Here is a 19,116-nt window from a genome sequence, read left to right as displayed (position 1 = left end):
TATCTCTGTCTCACCATGACGTAATCTAACTGAAATCTTCCCATATCACCCGCTTTTTTCCAAGTATATCTCCTCCTGTTGCGATTCCTGAACAGAGTATTCCTCACTACTAGCTGAAGTTTACTACAGAACTCAGTTAGTCTTTCTCCTCTCTCATTCCTTGTTCCAAGCCCATATTCTCCTGTAACCTTTTTTTCTACTCCTTACCCTACAACTGCATTCCAGTCCCCCATGTGTATTAGATTTTCGTCCCCCTTTACATACTGTGTTACCCTTTCAATATCCTCATACACTTTCTCTATCTCTTCATCTTCAGCTTGCGACGTCGGCATGTACAACTGAACTATCGTTGTCCGTGTTGGTTTGCTGTCGATTCTGATAAGAATAACACTATCACTGAACTGTTCACAGTAACACTCTCTCTGTCCTACCTTCCTATTCATAACGAATCATACTCCCGCTATACCATTTTCTGCTGTGTTGATATTACCCTATACTCATCTGACCAGAAATCTTTGTCTTCTTTCCACTTGACATCACTGGCCCCTACTATATCTAGATTGAGCCTTTGCATTTCCCTTCTCAGATTTTCTAGTTGCCTCGCCACGTTCAAGATTATGACATTCCACGCCCCGACTCGTATCCTTTCTTTGATTATTCAATCTTTCTCGCTGTAACCTCACCTTAGGCATTCCCGTCCCGGAGATCCGAAAGGGGGACTATTCCGGAATCTTTTGCCAATGGAGAGATCATCATGACACTTCTTCATTTACAGGCCACATGTCCTGTGAATACACGTTACGTGTCTTTAATGTAGTGGTTTCCATTGCCCTCTGCATCCTCGTGCCGTTGATCTCTGCTGATTCTTCTGACTTTAGGAGCAGATTTACACCCCTATGACAAGAGAGTGCCCTCAACGTCTGTGCGCTCCTCCGAGCTCTTTGACAAGACCGTTGGCATAACGAAGGTGACTTCTTATTCCGGAAGCCTTCGGCCGCCAATGCTGATTAATAATCAAAATTCGAGGAGTGGCGGGATTCGAACCTGGGACCAAGCACGTTTTGATTATTAATCGAAGATGCTACCCCTACACCACGGGTTCAAAACCTTACTGAGCAGTAAACGATAGCGTCATTTGGAAACAACCTAAGATGACTGCTCAGATTGTCTCATAAATCGTTTATATACATAAGAAATTCCAGAGGTCCTATAACATTACCTTGGGGAACGCCAAGAACCACGTTTGTTTTACTTGGCTTGACTTTCCGTCAGTTACTACGAACTGTAACCTCTCTGGCAGGAAATCACGAATCCAGTCACAGAACTGAGAAGATATTCCACAAGCACATAAATCCAGCACAAGCCGCTTGTGTCGTACAATGCCAAAAGCCTTCTGGAAATCTAGAGTATGGAATCAATCTGAAATTCCTTGTCAATAGCACTTAACCCTTCGTGTGTGTAAAGAGCTAGTTGTGTTTTCTAAATCTGTGTTGACTGCGTGTCAGTAGAACGTTCTGTTCCAGGTAATTCATAATGTTCGAACACAATATATGTTCCAAAATGCTGTTTCATGTCGATGAGGCCTGTGATTTAGTGGATTACTCCTATTACCTTTCTCAAATATTGGTGTGACCTGTGCAAATTTCCCGTCTGTAGGTACCGATCTTTCGTCGTGCGAGCGATTGTATATGATTGTTAAGTATGGAACTGTTGCCTCAGCAGACTCTGGAAGGAACCTAATTGGTGTAGAGTCTGGACCGGAATATTTGCTTATATTAAATGATTTAAGTTGCTTCACTACACCGAGGATATCTACTTCTAAGTTACCCATGTTGGCGACAGTTTTTGATTCGAGTTCTGGAATATTTGCTTCGTCTTCTTTGGCGAAGGAAATTCGGAAGGCTGTGTTTAGTAACTCTGCTTAGGCAGCGCTTTCGTCGATAGTATTTCCATTTCTATCACGCAGATAAGGCAATGATTGTTCTTACCTCTAGCATAGTTTCCATACGACTTGAACTCTATGGATTTTCTGCCAGGTTTCGAGATAAATTTTCGTTGTGGAAACTGTTATAAACATCTCTCATTGAAGCCCGCGCTAAATTTCGAGCTTTTGTAAAAGAACGCCAATCTTTGAGATATTGTGTTCGTCTAAATTTGGCGTGCCTTTTATGTTCTTTCTGTATCACTGGTCTGCCCCGTTTTGAGTACCATGGGGGATGAGCTCTGTCGCTTTTTAATTCATTTGGTATAATTCTCTGAAATGCTGTTGATATTATTTCTTTGAATTCAAGCCACACCCCCTGTTGGCCCTGGGGTTAGAATAGGCCCCAGGTATTCCTGCCTGTCGCAGGAGGCGACTAAAAGGAGTCTCACACCTTTCGGTCTTTATGTCATGGTCCTCTGTACGGTTAGACCTCCAGTTCTTCAAAATTTCACTATGCAGTGTCGTCTTTTGCGCCGACGAGGACCATGAAATTCTTTGCACGTTATATCCATCTCTGTAGCCAGTCCGTTTTGGTGGGGCCGCCATGTACACTGTTGGTTGTAGGCGCCGTTAACTCCCCACGTATGCCATGGAGTAGATGCCCATCTCCCTGTGGCATCGGGACTCTGGGAATGGCCATCCTGCCAGGTGGCCCTTGCTAAGGTTGAGTGACGCCTGTGGGGGGGGGGGGGGGGGGGGGAAGCTTTTCGGAGTGCCTGGCATCAGGGCGGATGAAACGCCATGAAGCATAGTACGTCATCTCTTGCTGGTGGTCCGCCGCCAGCAGTCAGTAAGCAGGCAAAGTCTAACATCAGTGCTAAGAAATATGATCCCAAATCGTTCTTCTCCCTGGCCACACCATGGGAGGAAAGCCAGGATAAGGATGGCAGTGAAGCTTATTCGCCCCGATATCTCGTATGTACGAGAGTTGATGGGGAAAGTTTCACGTCAATGAAGCCTCAGTTTTTTGTGGAGCGTTTGGAGGACAAGTTTGGGGAGGTGGAGGGCTTGTCCAAAATGCGCTCTGGGTCTGTCTTGATAAAAACAGCACCCTTGCCTGGTCACAGGCATTACTCGCTTGTGACAAGTTAGGCCATGTTTCTGTTACCATCACGTTCCATAAGAGCTTAAGTATGGTCCAGGGTATTAATTCCATAGCGACCTTCTTTTGCAGTATGACGACGAGCTGCGGTCCAGTTTAGAGCGGCGAGGTGTTTATTTCGTCCGGAGCGTCCATCGGGGTCTGAGGGATAATCAGGTTGCCACTGGTGCCTTCATCTTGGCCTTGGAGGGTGACAAATTGCCCGAGAAGGTCAAGGTGATGGTTTACCGCTGTGACGTCAAGCCATATGTCTGTCCCCCAATGAGATGCTTTAAGTGCTGTAAGTTCGACCATATGTCTTCCCGCTGTACTTCCAGCGTCACATGTCGAGATTGTGGACGTCCATCACATCCCAATACTCTATGTGCCCCGCCTCCTGTCAGTGTCAACTACAAAGAGCATCATTCACCTTGCTCGCCAGACTGCAGGATTTTACAGAAAGACAGGAAAATCATGGAATATAAGACGTTGGACCGACTGACCTACACTGAGGCTAAGAGGAAATTTGAGCGCATACATCCTGTGGCTATGACCTTCTCTCACGCCGCCGCTACGAGAACAGTTGCCATCCCATCAGTTCCTTGCAGAAGACTACACCTACTCCCTTGATGGTGGGGAACACTTCCTGTTGCTCCAGCACCACCTACTTCGGAAACAACACTCCCCCCCCCTCTCCATCCATCAGGTATTGGGGATATCAGTCCCCTCTTCAAAGTTGGAAAAGTGTACGTCTTCTTTGACTCCTCTCGCTAGGAAGGGGTCCCTTGGGTCACTCCCTTTCCAGGTTTCTGCTAGAGGGAAAGATGACACCCACCAGTGGCTGAAGGGCCCAAAAGCAGCTGGTAATAGTGCTTCATGCTCACCCTCAGTGCTGGAGACTGAATCCGTGAAGTTCTTTCTGCCAAGGAAACCCAAGGAGGAGTGAGAGAAATCGAAAAAAAAGATCCCCTAGACCAAGGGAACTGCGGTGGCACCCAAACCATCGCTACCTACAAGCTCTGTGTCTCTGGATGAGGTGGAGATTCTGCCGTCTGCTGAGGACCTAAATCTTGCCAGACACTCAGACGCAATGGATATAGACTTCTCAGGCAAAGGGTCGGTGGCAGCAGGTGATCCTAAGGAGTAAACTGCCTCATTAAGTGTTCCGTGCCTTCCCAGTATCACGATGACGTCATCCTCCAGTGGAATTGCGGTGGTTTTCTCTACTGCCTGGCTGAGCTACAGCAACTGTTAAGCTTTACACCTGCTTTCTGCATTGCCCTCCAGGAAACTTGGTTCCTGGCAATGTGGCCCCTGCCCTCCACAGCTATAAGGGATACTACAGTAACCATAGCGACTATAACCGAGTGTCAGGTGGAGTTTTCGTTTATGTCCTAAACTCAGTCTGTAATGAAAGTGTGCCCCTTCAAATCCCTCTCGAATCTGTGGCTGTGAGAAGAAGGATGTCGCAGGAAATAACTGTCTGCAACGTATATCTTCCTCTAGGTGGTGCAGTATCCCTGAATGTACTAACTTCACTGATTGATCAACTCCCTAAACCCTTCTTACTTTAGGGAAATTTTAACGCCTGTAACCCCTTGTGGTGTGGCACCATGCTTACTGGGCGACGCAGATATGTCGAAAATGTACTGCCTCAGTTCGACCTCTGCCTCTTAAATACTGGCGCCGCCACACGTTTGAGTGTGGATCATGGTAGTTACTCGGCCAGTGATTTATTAATTTGGTGCCCAGGACTTCTTCCATCTATCCACTGGAGAGTGGGAGTGACCACTTCCCCATCTTACTGCCACTGCCCCGGCTTCAGGCCCATGGGGGCCTGCCTAGATGGTCTTTAAACAAGGCGGACTGGGAAACTTTCACCTCTGCTGTCACCACTGAATCACCCCCACATGCTAACATCGATGTCATGGTTGAGCAGGTGACTACAACAAACGTTTCTGTGGCAGAAAACACTATCCCTCGCTCTTTAGGGTGCCCCCGGTGAAAGGCAGTCCCCTCGTGGTAGCCGGAAGTACCTGAAGCAATTAAGGAGCGTCGGCGAGCTCTACAGCCGCATAAGCGGCACCCTTCCCTGGAGCACCTCATAGCCTGTAAACGGCTCCGTGCCCGCGTTCGTCAACTTATCAAACGACGGAAGCAGGAATGTTAGATGTCTCGACCATTGGGTGCCATACGTCGCCTTCACAAGTCTGGGCAAAGATCAAACTGGAAACTGGTACCAGACCCCAGCAGGTGATCCCAGTATTAACATAAATGGCGTGTTATCTACCGACGCAAACGCGATTGCCTAGCACTTTGCTGAGCACTATGCTCGAGCCTCCGCGTCGGAGAATCACCCCCCAGCCTTTCGCACTCTCAAACGGCGACTGGAAGGCAAAGTCCTCTCGTTTACTATCAGCCACAGTGAGCCCTACAACGCCCCATTTACAGATTGGGAGCTCCTCAGTGCCCTTGCACATTGCCCCGACACAGCTCCTGGGCCAGATCGGTCAGATGATTAAACATCTCTCGTCTGATTACAAGCGACGTCTCCTCGTCATCTTCAACCGGATCTGGGGCGATGGCGTGTTTCCATCGTAATGGCGGGAGAGCACAATTTTTCTGATGCTCAAACGATGTAAAAACCCGCTTGATGTGGGTAGCTGTCGGCCCATCATCTTTGTAAGCTGCTGGAATATATGGTGTGTCGGCAGTTGGGCTGGGTTCTGGAGTCACGTGGCCTACTGGCTCCATGCCAAGGCGGCTTCCGCTAGCGTCGCTGTACCACTGATAACCTTGTGTTTCTCGAGTCTGCCATCCGAACAGCCTTTTCCAGACGGCAGTGCCTGGTTGCCGTCTTTTTTGATTTACGAAAATTGTATGACACCACCTGGCGGCATCATATTCTTGCACGAGTGGGATCTCCGAGGCCCGCTTCCGCTTTTTATCAAACATTTCCTGTCGCTTCGTACTTTCCGTGTCCACGTTGGTGCCTCCCGTAGTTCCCCCATATCCAGGAGAATCGGGTCCCGCAGGGCTTTGTATTGAGTGTCTCTATTTTTAGTGGCCATTAATGGTCTAGCGTCAGCTGTAGGGCCGTCCGTCTAACCTTCTCTGTATGCAGACGGCTTCTGCATTTCGCACTGCCCCATCAGTATTGGTGTTGTTGGGCAGCGCCTACAAGGAGCAATCTACAAGGCGCAGTCATGGGCTCACGCCCATGGTTCCAGTTTTCGGCCCCAAAGTTGTGAGTTATGCACTTCTGTCGGTGTCGTACCGTTCATCCAGAACCAGAACTTTACCTTAATGACGATCCTCTCACAGTAGTGGAGACATATCGATTCTTAGAACTGGTTTCGACGCCCGATTGACGTGGCTTCCTCATCTTAGTCAGCTGAAGCGGAAGTGCTGGCAGCACCTGAATGCCCTCCGCTGCCTGAGCAATACAAACTGGGGTGCAGGTCGCTTTACGCTGCTGCAGCTCTACAGAGCCCTTGTTCATTCCCCCCTTGATTGTGGGAGTCTGGTTTATGGTTCGCAGCGCCCTCAGCGCTGCGTTTACTCGACCCAGTGCACCACTGTGGCGTTCGCCTACAACGAGTCCGGTGACTAGTGTTCTTCTGGAGGCCGAAGTCCCTATATTGCAGGTTAAGGATGCGGAACTGCTGGCCAGTTACGTTGCACACGTTCGAAGTTCTCCTGTTCATCCGAGTCACTGTCTCTGAAATGCCCTTCTTAACCCGCAGGACAGGACAGATAGAATAAATTGTGGAAATGGACCAAAATAAGGGGCTGTCAGTTACACTCGAACATACAACTTTATTATTTCATCAAGCATTACAAGAGCCCAAAAACATTTTTTAAACAGACAGCTTTAGCCTTTAGGAAAAAAGAAACGGCTGAAGGCCAATAACTTAAAACGCATGTATAATCAGAAATTTGAAAGGCAAGCCTTATATTAAAACACTTCTTTACTTAGGCTGAAGTAAAGATGTTAAGTTCAAATCGGCTGAAGGCCGAACGCTTAAAACTCCAAAACATTAATTGTTTTTTAAATACCAAATACCTTACCTGAAACAGTTCTTTAATTTAGGCTGAAGGTCTTAAGAACAAACAACTGAAACTCAAACCGGCTGAAGGCCGAAGACTTCAATTTTTTTAAATGCCAAAGGGTTTCGTGAACCAGAACTTTAAACTAGCCTGAAGGCTTTAACAGTAAAACAACTCTAATTTAAAACACCAAACCGGCTAGGAACCATACAAGTACCAACAGGAAACACAATTAAAAAAAAAGCAACATAAGGCAGTACACACAAGGGCGCCAAATGTTCGAGGATTGGCCTGTAATTCAAACACTAACGCTCGCTTAGGTGAGAAGGCTGTAGGACCAACCATTCATGATCCGACGACAACCCAACCGACCGACAGTCAGCGGACCCACCGACATGATAACTTCCACTTCACCCGACCAGGGCACAACAGGGAGTTCAACGGAACAACGTAGAAGATACTGGCGCCCACAACCAATCATACAATGAGCTTTCAAACTACACACCGTGCTGGACAGCAACAACACGATTAGGAAACTACACTGCCTGAAAGGTACGTCAACCACACCCACGTGAAATCAACGCATGGAAGCGTACGACCAGCAACCACAGTGCCCGCATGGACAGCACGACTTTCGTGTCGACTGACATTTTAGATAGGAGACTGATTATAATGGCGCTTAAGCCACGAGAAAAGCGTACATGTTTTCTTTCCAAGGAGATATAATGTTCACATCACGCGCCATAGATTACCTACATTCATCCCCGTGTTCTGGCCACATCATATAGGTCTACAGCTTACACACCACCTGAAGCAGCAAGCACACACACACGACAAGCTGCTCGGTTCGTAGTGTAAGTAGTGTAAGTTGAGAAAATATATGAAATAGATATGTTGACAGACGGAAATGAAATGAATAAAAGCAGATGAACAAACCTGTACTGTCATTGGTTTCAATAGTGCTCATATAAAAAATGTAAATTCCTGTCCAGACATTAGAATTTAGATTTTCTACATTTATAATAAATCACTTTGCATGGATGTCAGATGGTTTTGTGACTATGTTGGACGCGTGAAAGGGTAATTCCTATAGGACAAAAATCGTATACCTCTCAGGAGACATCACGCTGACACCTCATAACACCGGCCCTACCCTCAAGCAATGTCCAGGGACAAGTGGAAAACCACCGCATACCACGTCCAGAGGAACTCCTCACAAAGCTTGTCGAAGGTGAATATTTTCCTAAGATTAAACTTTGAACAACGCACATTTGCAGATTGCTCTATGTGAAGAGTTGCAACATTGCCCTGGCTCATGAAAATAATAGTGCTTGCCCTTTGTGGTATCTTCCGCTCCAGAAATCTTCCACAGGTACCTGCAACAGTTAACCATTTCCTTCCATTTTTCTGCCAAGAACGAATTTTGATGATTTCATTGTCACTGGAGCTACGTGTCAGGATCACCTGCGCAGCCTTCGCACCCCCTTTACTAGGTTGTATGATGGGGGTCTCAAGTGCCGCTTACACAATAGGCAGTTTTTTCAGGAGCAAGTGGAATACGTCTGACACCAGCTCATCAAAGAAGGGATCCAGCCCACTGACCACAACGTTGCAATTATTGACTTTCTTCCCTCCTCCTACAAAACGGGAGCACACTTAGGTTTCGCGGGAGCACGCTTTCACACAGAAGAAGCGTCAGATGCATACGGTACCCTATCTAACGCCCCTTTCCCCATCACGTCCTCTGATTTTGGCAGCAGATGCCTCTCCCTGTGGCACTGGTGCCAAGTCGACACACTGTAATGAAGATGTCACTGTCAAACAGATTGTCTACGTGTCAAAGACGCTGACACCCGCACAAAATTACTCACAGATAGAAAAATAACCACTGGCAATCATGTTTGCAATTAAGGAGTTCGACGGTTACCTGTTCGACTACGTTTACACTCGTTACCGGCCAAAAACAGCTGGTCGCGCTCTTCAAGCAGCGCTACCGAGTTTTGACCAACAGTAAATCTCATGTTTCCACACAGGCACGGAACAGCGACACGCCTTGGTTGAATTTCTCATTACGGCTCCACGAATCGCTACAGACACGCGTAGTTTTAAAGAATAAGTAAACAACCAGTGCCCCACAAGAACCATCAACTAGTTTTATGGTAGACACTTTTGTACTATGCTTTGCTGAATGCCAAACGATACGCAGCAGACTAATGATGACTGTGGAAGGCATCCAAGCTCTGAACGGTGACAGTGTCGCCAATCTAAACTTTACAAGGAAACATAAGTTCTCACTTTACTAAATGAGTGAACAGTAGTAACGGCTTGTAAACTACATGAAACTTCTAACTCGACAAATACATTAAACAAAACTGTTTTCATGCCACGTAGCGAGTAACAAATGTGTATTTGTTCTTTCTGATGCTGTCCTTAATTTGTTTCGAGTAAACGATGCTGAACTGTGAAGCAGAGGTGCAGGCCCCGAGACATGGAGCCATCCCCGTTGCGAGCGGCAGGTATTTGTTCCTGTCAAGCAGCTGGTGTGGGGGCGGAGCCGCGTCAGATGATAGAGGTCGCCTACCGTGTGAGGCGAGCGCCGCATTAACCACGTAGCACGACGATGCCGTCGCAATCGTCCACCGTCGCCGAACAGATGACCGCGAGTCTACATTCTGTTTACATATACAGAGTCTTATCAAACGAAATTTTCAAGAAAATACTTTGATGCTGACATGTGTTACATCAATCCAAAGTTTCTCATCGTGTCAAATTTTATCTTCTCGAGAGTAAAAAAGAAAGACTTTATTATACTTCAGCCAAAAGTTGTTCAGTTTTTAAAACAACCAGTTCCGTAAATCTCATAGCAAAAAAAAAAAATAAATATTAAATTCTCATTTTTTATGTAAAGGTAAATTTGGACAAAATTGTAAATCTGGAGCAAAATTTTTTATGTCAAGCAAAGTAAAGTGGATGGAAATTTACTCCCTCGCTGTGGTGTTTTTGGGGCTCTTTTCTCGTCAGCTGCGCTCGAATGGGGAGGGATGTAATCGAACAAATGCCATTCAAACACAGATATTCACTTTTGGGTCATAAAGTAAAAAAATTAAATATTCTAAAAAATTCTCATCCACTGCTGGAGTAAACAAAACCTGGTGATATAACAGACCAAGTCATTGAAAGTTTATAACATGATTAAAGCAAATGAAAATATTTATGATAATAATTTGTTACTAGAAAATCTTGACTAATTCATTCAACCAACGGTAAAAATCTTTTACGAAATATGTAAATGAAAAGTTATATATTAGTTGGTAATTGGCTGATTCTGTTCTGTTCTTTACATAACGTCACTCATTCATGGATGCTATAAAACATCATTTATAATCGTTATTTACGAAAGACATGTGACATTTATACCTTTCCCCCAAAGAGACTTCACAAGTGTATTTATAGAAATGTATTAATATTGTAAATTATAGTAAAATAATGTTTTCTGTTCTTTGTGTATAAAAAATACGATTTGTTCTTAAAGTCTTAATGGTATCGTTTGCTCAGAGATACTTGCTAAGAGTGCCAAACATTATTGGTTAAGAAACAAAGGACGATTATGTACTTCATTTACTCTCATAAGTCTGTGACGCTTTTCTCTGTTGGATACCACGAAGTGTAAGCATCTGCTTGCCTGTGCCTCTGCATTTAGTTAAATATATGATATCTACTTCCCTGATGGTCTTCTACCCAACGATATTATTGGACGATCGAAACGGTTGCTAGATTCGCATCTGTTATCAGTAATAATTAATTTCATTTTCTCTAATTTTTTGCTTACTTTTGTTGTCTCTGGAGGTTTCAAAAAATGGTTCAAATGGCTCTGAGCACTATGGGACTTAACATCTGTGGTCATCAGTCCCCTAGAACTTAGAACTACTTAAACCTAACACCTAAGGACATCACACACGTCCATGCCCGAGGCAGGATTCGAACCTGCGACCGTAGCAGTCGCGCGGTTCCGGACTAAGCGCCTGAACCGCTTTTTTTTGCTACGCCTTTTTTTGTTTTTTTTGTTTTCTTTTTTTTTCTTTTTTTCTTTTTTTTTTTAATTGAACAATTAAACTTTTCACTTTAGGGAAGACTTGAACCAAGGACCTCTCACTCTTTTTTTATTTTTTTTAACCCTATTTTTTTTAGAAATAAAGAGAAAGAAAATTACCTCTTCCACTTCAGGCGTTGGCCCCTATCACCCATACTACCCCCAAAAAGCTATCTAGCCTAAAAACAAAAACAAAGCTAGTGCCACTGCCACATTCATCCTAAAGCTAACTAGGACGGCCGTTCGCCACCACTTCAGGTTTCGCCATCGCAACAAAAATTAAATACGCTTCTAAACTTTTTATAAAAAAATAATAATAAAAGGAGAAAGGAAAAGGGTATAATACTTTATTATATTTTATTTGTTGTCCATTTTGTTCTTAGTTTGTTCTCGTGTATTTATTTGGATTGGAAACGCAGGTCTCCAGCCCACTTTTTTTTAATCTTTTTTTTATTTATATAGGTATCAATGTGCGAACAGTCATAATTAATCAAGCCTGGAAAACCTAAACCAGAATGAAGACACCATCGAAGATATTAAACGTAAATAACATGAAAAGAAAGCTACCACGTCGTAGTTAGGCTTTCCAGCGACTGCGCCCACTGATAAAGATTGTTCAATATACGCTCGTTTGCAGGTCGTTCTGACCTCATCTGCCGCTGCCTGGAACATTCCAGCTGCGCGGCGGGCTGTGAAAGGCACTCCATAGGTAGTTTGCAAAGCATTGTCGATATCTGGTATGCCCGGAAATAGCATGATGTCTTTCTTGCAAATAGAGCCAGAAGTCAAGGAAATTCTTGTGTCCGTCACGACAGAGGTAATGGGCAGCATGTCCACGTATCCAGGTGACGGAGTTGCTTCGAGTCTTGGGGTAAAATGTCTCATCCGGAAATAATAACGTGCGTGCAGATATATGCTCCGGCCTAACTCGCAAGAGATAAGCCAGTATCTGCCGCACTAGGTGCCAAACCGGTTCCGCCTCTCCACAGCTGATGCGGTGCTCGTCAGAATCTACTGTGTTACAACCCACACAATTGGGAGATTCCGCCATGTGGATATTGTAGAGACGTTCTTGAGTCACCAGCTTCCCATTAACTACTACGTACTATTGGGAAGCAACGTCGGAATCAAGCATGGCATCGTGTACAGTCTTCCACACCACGCACCACCGTATGTCAGGATATTTTAGTTCGACCACATTTAGGGGGCGGCGTTGCAGCATGTCGTGATATAGGCGTCGAGTCGTGGTCATTTGTGGTGTCGTGAGCGCTACACTGCAATAACTTTGTTCTAAATAGAAACGTCCTATATAAAAGAGGGGTGCTGGGATGTCCTGTAGTGGCACCGGCGCTCTTAGTGAAGCAGGTCGTAGCGCCGTCAGAAGCAGACCCGTGAGGCTCGTAGGACAACGGCGCAGCAGACATAAATGTGAACTAACATAGAGGGTTTCGGAATGGGTAGCGTTTGAGCGACATGAGGTATGCGGGATGCAAGGTATACATTGGCATAATACGGTCGCTGAACGATGTTCAGGGATTGCAAGCGCTGATTTGCAATTTCGGCCCTAATTTGGTGAAGAAGGCGTCGATAATTGAGCGTCGTCGCGCGTCGCATGTCGTTCATGACCTCTAAGCCCAAGAAGCGGACAATATCACTGAAGCGTAAAGGAGTAATGTGGTCCTGCGGTAGCACAATCCCGATGCTCAAGGCGACAGACTTGTCAACGTTGATTTGGCTACCAGAAGCTCTTCCGTAGGTTGCAATCCAGTCCAACGCCGCGGCCATATCGTCAGCTCCTCGTATGACGATCATCAAATCATCCGCATATGCGGTGCATCGATAGATGGAGCCGCCGAACTGTATCCCAGTGAGCCTGTCTCGGAGACCACACAACAAAGGTTCTAAGGTCAATGCAAATAACAACGTTGATAATGGACATCCCTGTCGTACTGATCGGCGGATCGGCATGGGTGCCGTCAGTCTTCCATTAACAAGAACTCGAGAAGTAGCCCCATGCAGAAGGCGTGTCAACACTGTGATAAAGGGGTCGGGGTATTCCATGCGCCGTAGAACGGCCGTGAGGAAAGTGTGGCCCACACGGTCAAAAGCCTGGCTTAAGTCGATAGACGCCAGGGCTGCCGGCAAACGTCTCACCCGTGCAAGGGAGATGAGATCTCTGTAACGACATAACGCAGTTCTGGTGTTGTTGGGTCCTCCTAAGGACATCTGATCGCTTGACAGGACGTGAAATAGTGTGCCCCGAAGACGTCCTGATAGCAGCCTCGAAAAGATCTTGAAGTCGCTGTTCAATAACGTTAAGGGGCGATAATCGCGGACATGATTCCGTCCCTTCGGCTTATGGATGGGAACAATCAGTCCTTCCAAGAACGATGCAGGCAACGGTATATCCGGGGACATCAATTCCTGACAAATTGCAACCCAACACGGTACCAACAGTTGTTTAAATACTCGATAGAACTCTAATGGTAATCCATCGATTCCTGGTGATTTATGGAGAGTACCTTTACCAATGGCGTCGAGCACTTCCTCTTCTGTCACTTCTCCCAGTAAAGTCGGTACCATGTCTGGTGGAACTGTACCGTGGACATGTGCTGTAACGGTGTCTACCGTCGCCATATCAGGGAGCACTGCTGAATAAAGTTGAGCGTAATGCCCATAGAAGGCTTCTGCTATATCTGCTTGTTCTGCCACGTGTCGTCCGTTATCATGTCGGTTACCAGTGCCCTACGGCGCCTCCTGCGTTCTAGGAGCACGTGGTGCATAGATGGCCTTTCTGATTGTATCGTGTCTGGAGCACGCGACCGTACAACAGCGCCTTGTAAATGATGGCGTGCTAAGGAGATGAGTTGCGCTTTCGCGCGATTGACTATGATCTGCCGGTCAGGTGAGGGCTCCATAGCAAGACATTCCCGTAGGACGGTGTAATAAAAGTTTTCCGTGCTCCTCCTCCATGCCGCCGCTTCTCGGCCGTAAGCCATGAAGGTGCGTCTAAGAGCAGGCTTCGCACATTCAATCCACCATCTGAGGGTCGATCGGTAACGACCACGACGTTGTAAGGACGCGTTCCACGACTCTTCGATAGCACCTTTACATGCCGGCTCGTCCAGATGGGCGACGTTCAGTTTCCAGGGGGACCTACTGCGCCACACACGTGCAGGTTGGAGGGCAATGGTGCAAATACAGGCTGTGTGGTCGGTGAATGCAGTGGGCCAGAGCTCTGCTCCTCTCGTCGCCATCGAAAGGGTGCTTGTGACGTAAATCCTGTCTAACCGACTTGATGAATGACTTGTATAATGGGTGTATCCAGGAGCTGGGCCATGGATGTGACGCCACGTGTCAATCAGGTGGAGGTCACGCACTAGCATTTCCAACTCCGCACACGGGACGTGATGTGGCTGCTGATCAGACGGAGATAATGTACAGTTAAAATCTCCTCCGATCACCATATCGTCTAGGCGGCCCATAAATAGACGCGTAATATCTTCCGAAAAAAAGCGGGCCCGATCTCTCCGTCTCCCTGATCCTGACGGGGCTTATACATTAATGAGTCGTACACGGTTTACAGTTACCGCCATGGCTCTTGCACTCGGTAAGTACAGTACGTCCGTAGCCGTAAGACCGTCTCGTAGCAGAACAGCTACATCACAATCGGTAGAAGAGGCGTGGGAGATGTGGGCGGTATATCCGTAGAAGTCAGGGAATCTAGCGACACAAACTTCCTGTAAGAGGGCAACGTCGACGTCCGCCGCATCAAGCATGCGTTGTAGCCTTGTCAGTTTGTGTGGTGCCCTTATCGCGTTGACATTGATTGTGGCAAGGCGAAAGGTGTGCTGCCTAGCCTCTTCACCTAGGGTAGACGCCATAGCAATCAAAGCTAACCGCGAGAGATGCCGGCCCCGCCAAACTAGTTACAAATTAAGAGTCTTTCATGCTAGGAGTGGCATCCCCAATGCCACCACCTCCCCTGTCACCCGTGCCCTCTTCGGGAAGTTCTTCAACATCGTCCGACCACAGTGGCTGCAACACCATGCTGTGTAGCTGATCGGCACCTAAATCTCCCGCACGTACGTCGTCTTTGTTAGAGGTAGACGGAGCGCCATCCATCGACGCGACCTGCTGAATCCGTGGTGCAAGAAGTAACTTGGCACTCGTGGTATGGGCAAGTGAACCGTCTACACCACTTAGATTCTCAGCAGGCGCAGCATCCATGCCGTCCGAGGAGATGTCACCTTCTTGACCGGCCGTGTGTAGGAGGCAATCGTCTGAAGGGGTCCGCCGACGTCGCTTCCGTCGTCGAGGTGAACGTTGCTTTCGAACGTGGACATCCGTATCCGAATGTGGGAGGCAATCCAGCGTCGTATCACCTTCCGCTAGGAAAGCCGCGGTTGGGACAATGTTCGAGTCCACGTCCATCGCGTTCTGAATGTTACGTTGCGTCTTGAGTCCGTGGGACTGTTGCTGCTGTTGTTGCTGTGGAGGGGGCGACATATGGGTTGGAATCGGGGGTCCTTCCTCTTCCTCCCTTGGTACTTCTGGCGTCGATGGGTGTGGCTGATCGCCCGTTTCGTCCTCAACTATGGTGCGCATCGGCGTCTGAGCGTACGTGAGGGGCAGGATTGTCGTCCCCGTCGGGGAAACGGAGGCTCCCACTGGTATCTGCGCAATTCGACGTTGTAAGCAGCTCGATCGAACATGGCCTTCCTGCCCACATCCGGAACAGGTACGCGGCTGACCGTCGTACATGATGATTGCACGACAGCCACCGATGTTCAAATAGGACGGCACATGTTTCTTGAGCTCAAGTTTAATTTGGCGCACACCATTGTAGACCTTATACGTCGAAAACGTTTGCCACTTTTCTGCACCGTGGCTGATAACATTGCCATATGGTCGGAAGGCGTCCTTGACAACTTCCTCTGGGACCTCGAAGGGGAGCTCAAAAACCCTCACAGTCCTTAGGCCCATGCCTGCATGATCTACCGTCACTACACCGATATGTCCGTCAGAATGTTTGAATCTGAGAGAGTTCGAGTATTTAGACACCACTGTCGCGCAGACCTCTGCACTGGTCATTTTAACGTAAACCACGCTCGCCGTTATAGAAAAATGTATTCCGACGACAGTCGCCGGATCTAAACGTAGATCGTCGCTTATGAACTGTTCTATTTCATAGGCTCGAGGACGCGCGTGATCTGGTTGGAAAGTAATTTTGATCGTATCGTGGCGCCATGTGTGTGCCATAGTCGCACTGAACTTGGAACTAATACAACTCGCGCCGCGAGAAGGTAAACACAAGCAAGCGCTCACGGTCGCCCACGGCGGGGCGCAGCGGACGTCGTCGCCCCACCGCAGCCAAAAGCAGACTCTTACCACCGCGGCCGGCTCTGGAGGTTTCCCTCGTCCGTTACGGAACTGTGACTTACTCTGGGAAAGCTTTGCTTACTAATTATTCCTAGAATCTTTTCATGCACTATAAATTCATAGTGAGAGAGAGTGAACGAGCGAGAGAGGGAGAGAGAGAGAGAGAGAGAGAGAGAGAGAGAGAGAGAGAGAGAGAAACATTTCACAGGCCAGGGCGGGCCACTCCCACTATGTATCATTCGTCATCTTTTCTCCTGCTGGACTTTGACATGTCATCAGCTCCATTACGCTACGGCCTCAAGTTTTGAAACTCCTCCATAGCGGGCGCTGGGATATGTCAGAGATGAAAGCACTTACGAGGCGACATGCCTACTGACAAGGAACGAAAAAGAACGTGGAGGCCATGGCGCACAGCTATTCTTCTTGTTCCCGGTACCAGACTGATCCGTCCCCATCCTTCACCCCTGGCCTACCCTATCGCCTCTGGGACAAAATTCACCTGGGGTTTGCTGGTCCCTTTCTGGGCTCGATGTGGCTCGTTGTTGTGGATGCTTACTCTGACTACCCATATATGGGCACAGAATGGCGTCCATCACTACTGACACTATGATAAAAAGGCTCGTCCAGATTCTAGTAGACCATCATGTGGGAATGAGCCGCTGTTCATGGCAATGGCTTTTGAAGAATTCTGCGCCTGAAATGCCTTCAATCACCTGTTTAGCCACAATTTAATCCATCCCTGAAGGGGGGAGCGGAGCATATGATGCAGACAACTGCACAGGAAACTATAAAGGCGGTGGGAGCCACCACTACAACGGCTGCACTCATTATGTTCCTCAGCGAAGACCAAGCTCATCCTTGAGCACAACCTGAAAGACTCCTCTATGGATGGCAGCTGCATACTCTCTCCATTTCGTGACCCCACAGCCACAGGAGCCGTTGACCAAGCACGCTTAGTACTGGTCATTGTGAACAGCAGTGTGGGCTCGTTTGTGTGGGACGAATGATTAATGGACACGTCCTGTGGTGACTCTCACCTATATTCAGGGCCTTACAACAACTGAATGAACCACAATCGTACCAATCAATTCCGTCAGTGGCTTAAAAGGGATGGAATGCCCATTCGTGACAGTCCCATACCAACTTTAACTTGCGCCCCAGGGCACCAGCGGCAAGTGTGTGGAGGAGGAGGTCTCGTCGCGCAGCCTCTGCGCTCTCGATTGTCATTACCCACCCCGCTGTACCCCCACCAAATTGCCAGGCGCCTTGGGTTTCTCCCACCAGCTGTCGGCCTCCAAAGCATCGTCCAGGCCCCGTTCCGCCCGATTCAGGGTAGGAGGAATCAGGCATCCGGGCTGGATGGAGAGCGCCCCCCCCCCCTCCCCCCCTCCCCCTACAGACAGTCTATCAGTGCTCGTAGCCACCCTTTAGAGCTAACAGTCGTGATTTCACTGCGCTCTTGCATTAATCTTTCAGCCGATCGTTGTTTTGGTTTTTGGATTCGCTACTTCTAAGGTTTTCGCTCTTGGTTTATTCGCTGGACTTGTTATTCCTCCATGACGTCTCCGCTGTCCTTCACGTTGTTTTCTGTTAACTCTCGGGGATTTTTATTTTTGATAGCCATTTAGAAAGTTTTTGTGGATTCTCGGGTCATTCCCGGTCTTGTCAGATTCCTGTCACAATAGTCGTGGTGTGTTCCAGTAATTTTCGGGTTTGCGCCCGGATCCCATCAACATTCTGCCACGATATTTCAGCCAAGAGAATTACATGAATCGTGATAACGGCTTTCAACTGGGTAAAAATTGGAATACAGTTATTAAAATTATGCGGTCACAACGGAATAGACAGGCTCAATTGATACTCAGCGATTAGTTTGTTCTTACTTCACCACTGAGGGCGGCATGTACAACTTGGCTGCCTCGCTCATGTCACTTCCTAGCACAGGCGCCGTAACCGCCAGTACGATTCGCATGCACGGAATTCGCTATAATTACCATCACTGCATCAGATCTCTTGAGTACTTCGTCTACTCACATGAGGATAGCCGGACGTTTCCGGACTGAAACATCGCGGCAGAATGTTGATGGGATCGGGCTGCAAACCCGAAAATTACTGGAAGATGTAGAGCATCGCCATCATTCACTAACACAGGGTGTTCCCGTAATAGAGTGCAAAAATTTAACAGGACATGGAGGTTGATCCACTGAACAATTTAAGGTAGGGAACCTGGGGTTGGAGAATCCTGCTTAAGGAGATAATAGGAATAAAATCACATTACTGTGTGCATTTTTATTTACATTAGTTACAGTTAACGGCAAATACCACCACTGACACAATAAACATACCATTTGTACTGAGGGGGTCTGTCATTGATTCATAGCATGTTCTGTTGTGGCACACAGTAAAGTAAACAAGTAAAGTAAACAAAACCTGCATCATGAGCTTGTTCGCAGATGATGCTGTAATTTACCGTCTAGTAAGGTCATCCGAAGACCAGTATCAGTTGCAAAGCGATTTAGAAAAGATTGC

The sequence above is a fragment of the Schistocerca gregaria genome, chromosome 1 (assembly GCF_023897955.1).
Source record: "Schistocerca gregaria isolate iqSchGreg1 chromosome 1, iqSchGreg1.2, whole genome shotgun sequence".
NCBI lineage: Eukaryota > Metazoa > Arthropoda > Insecta > Orthoptera > Acrididae > Schistocerca > Schistocerca gregaria.
Note: the sequence above shows the minus strand (reverse complement) of the source record.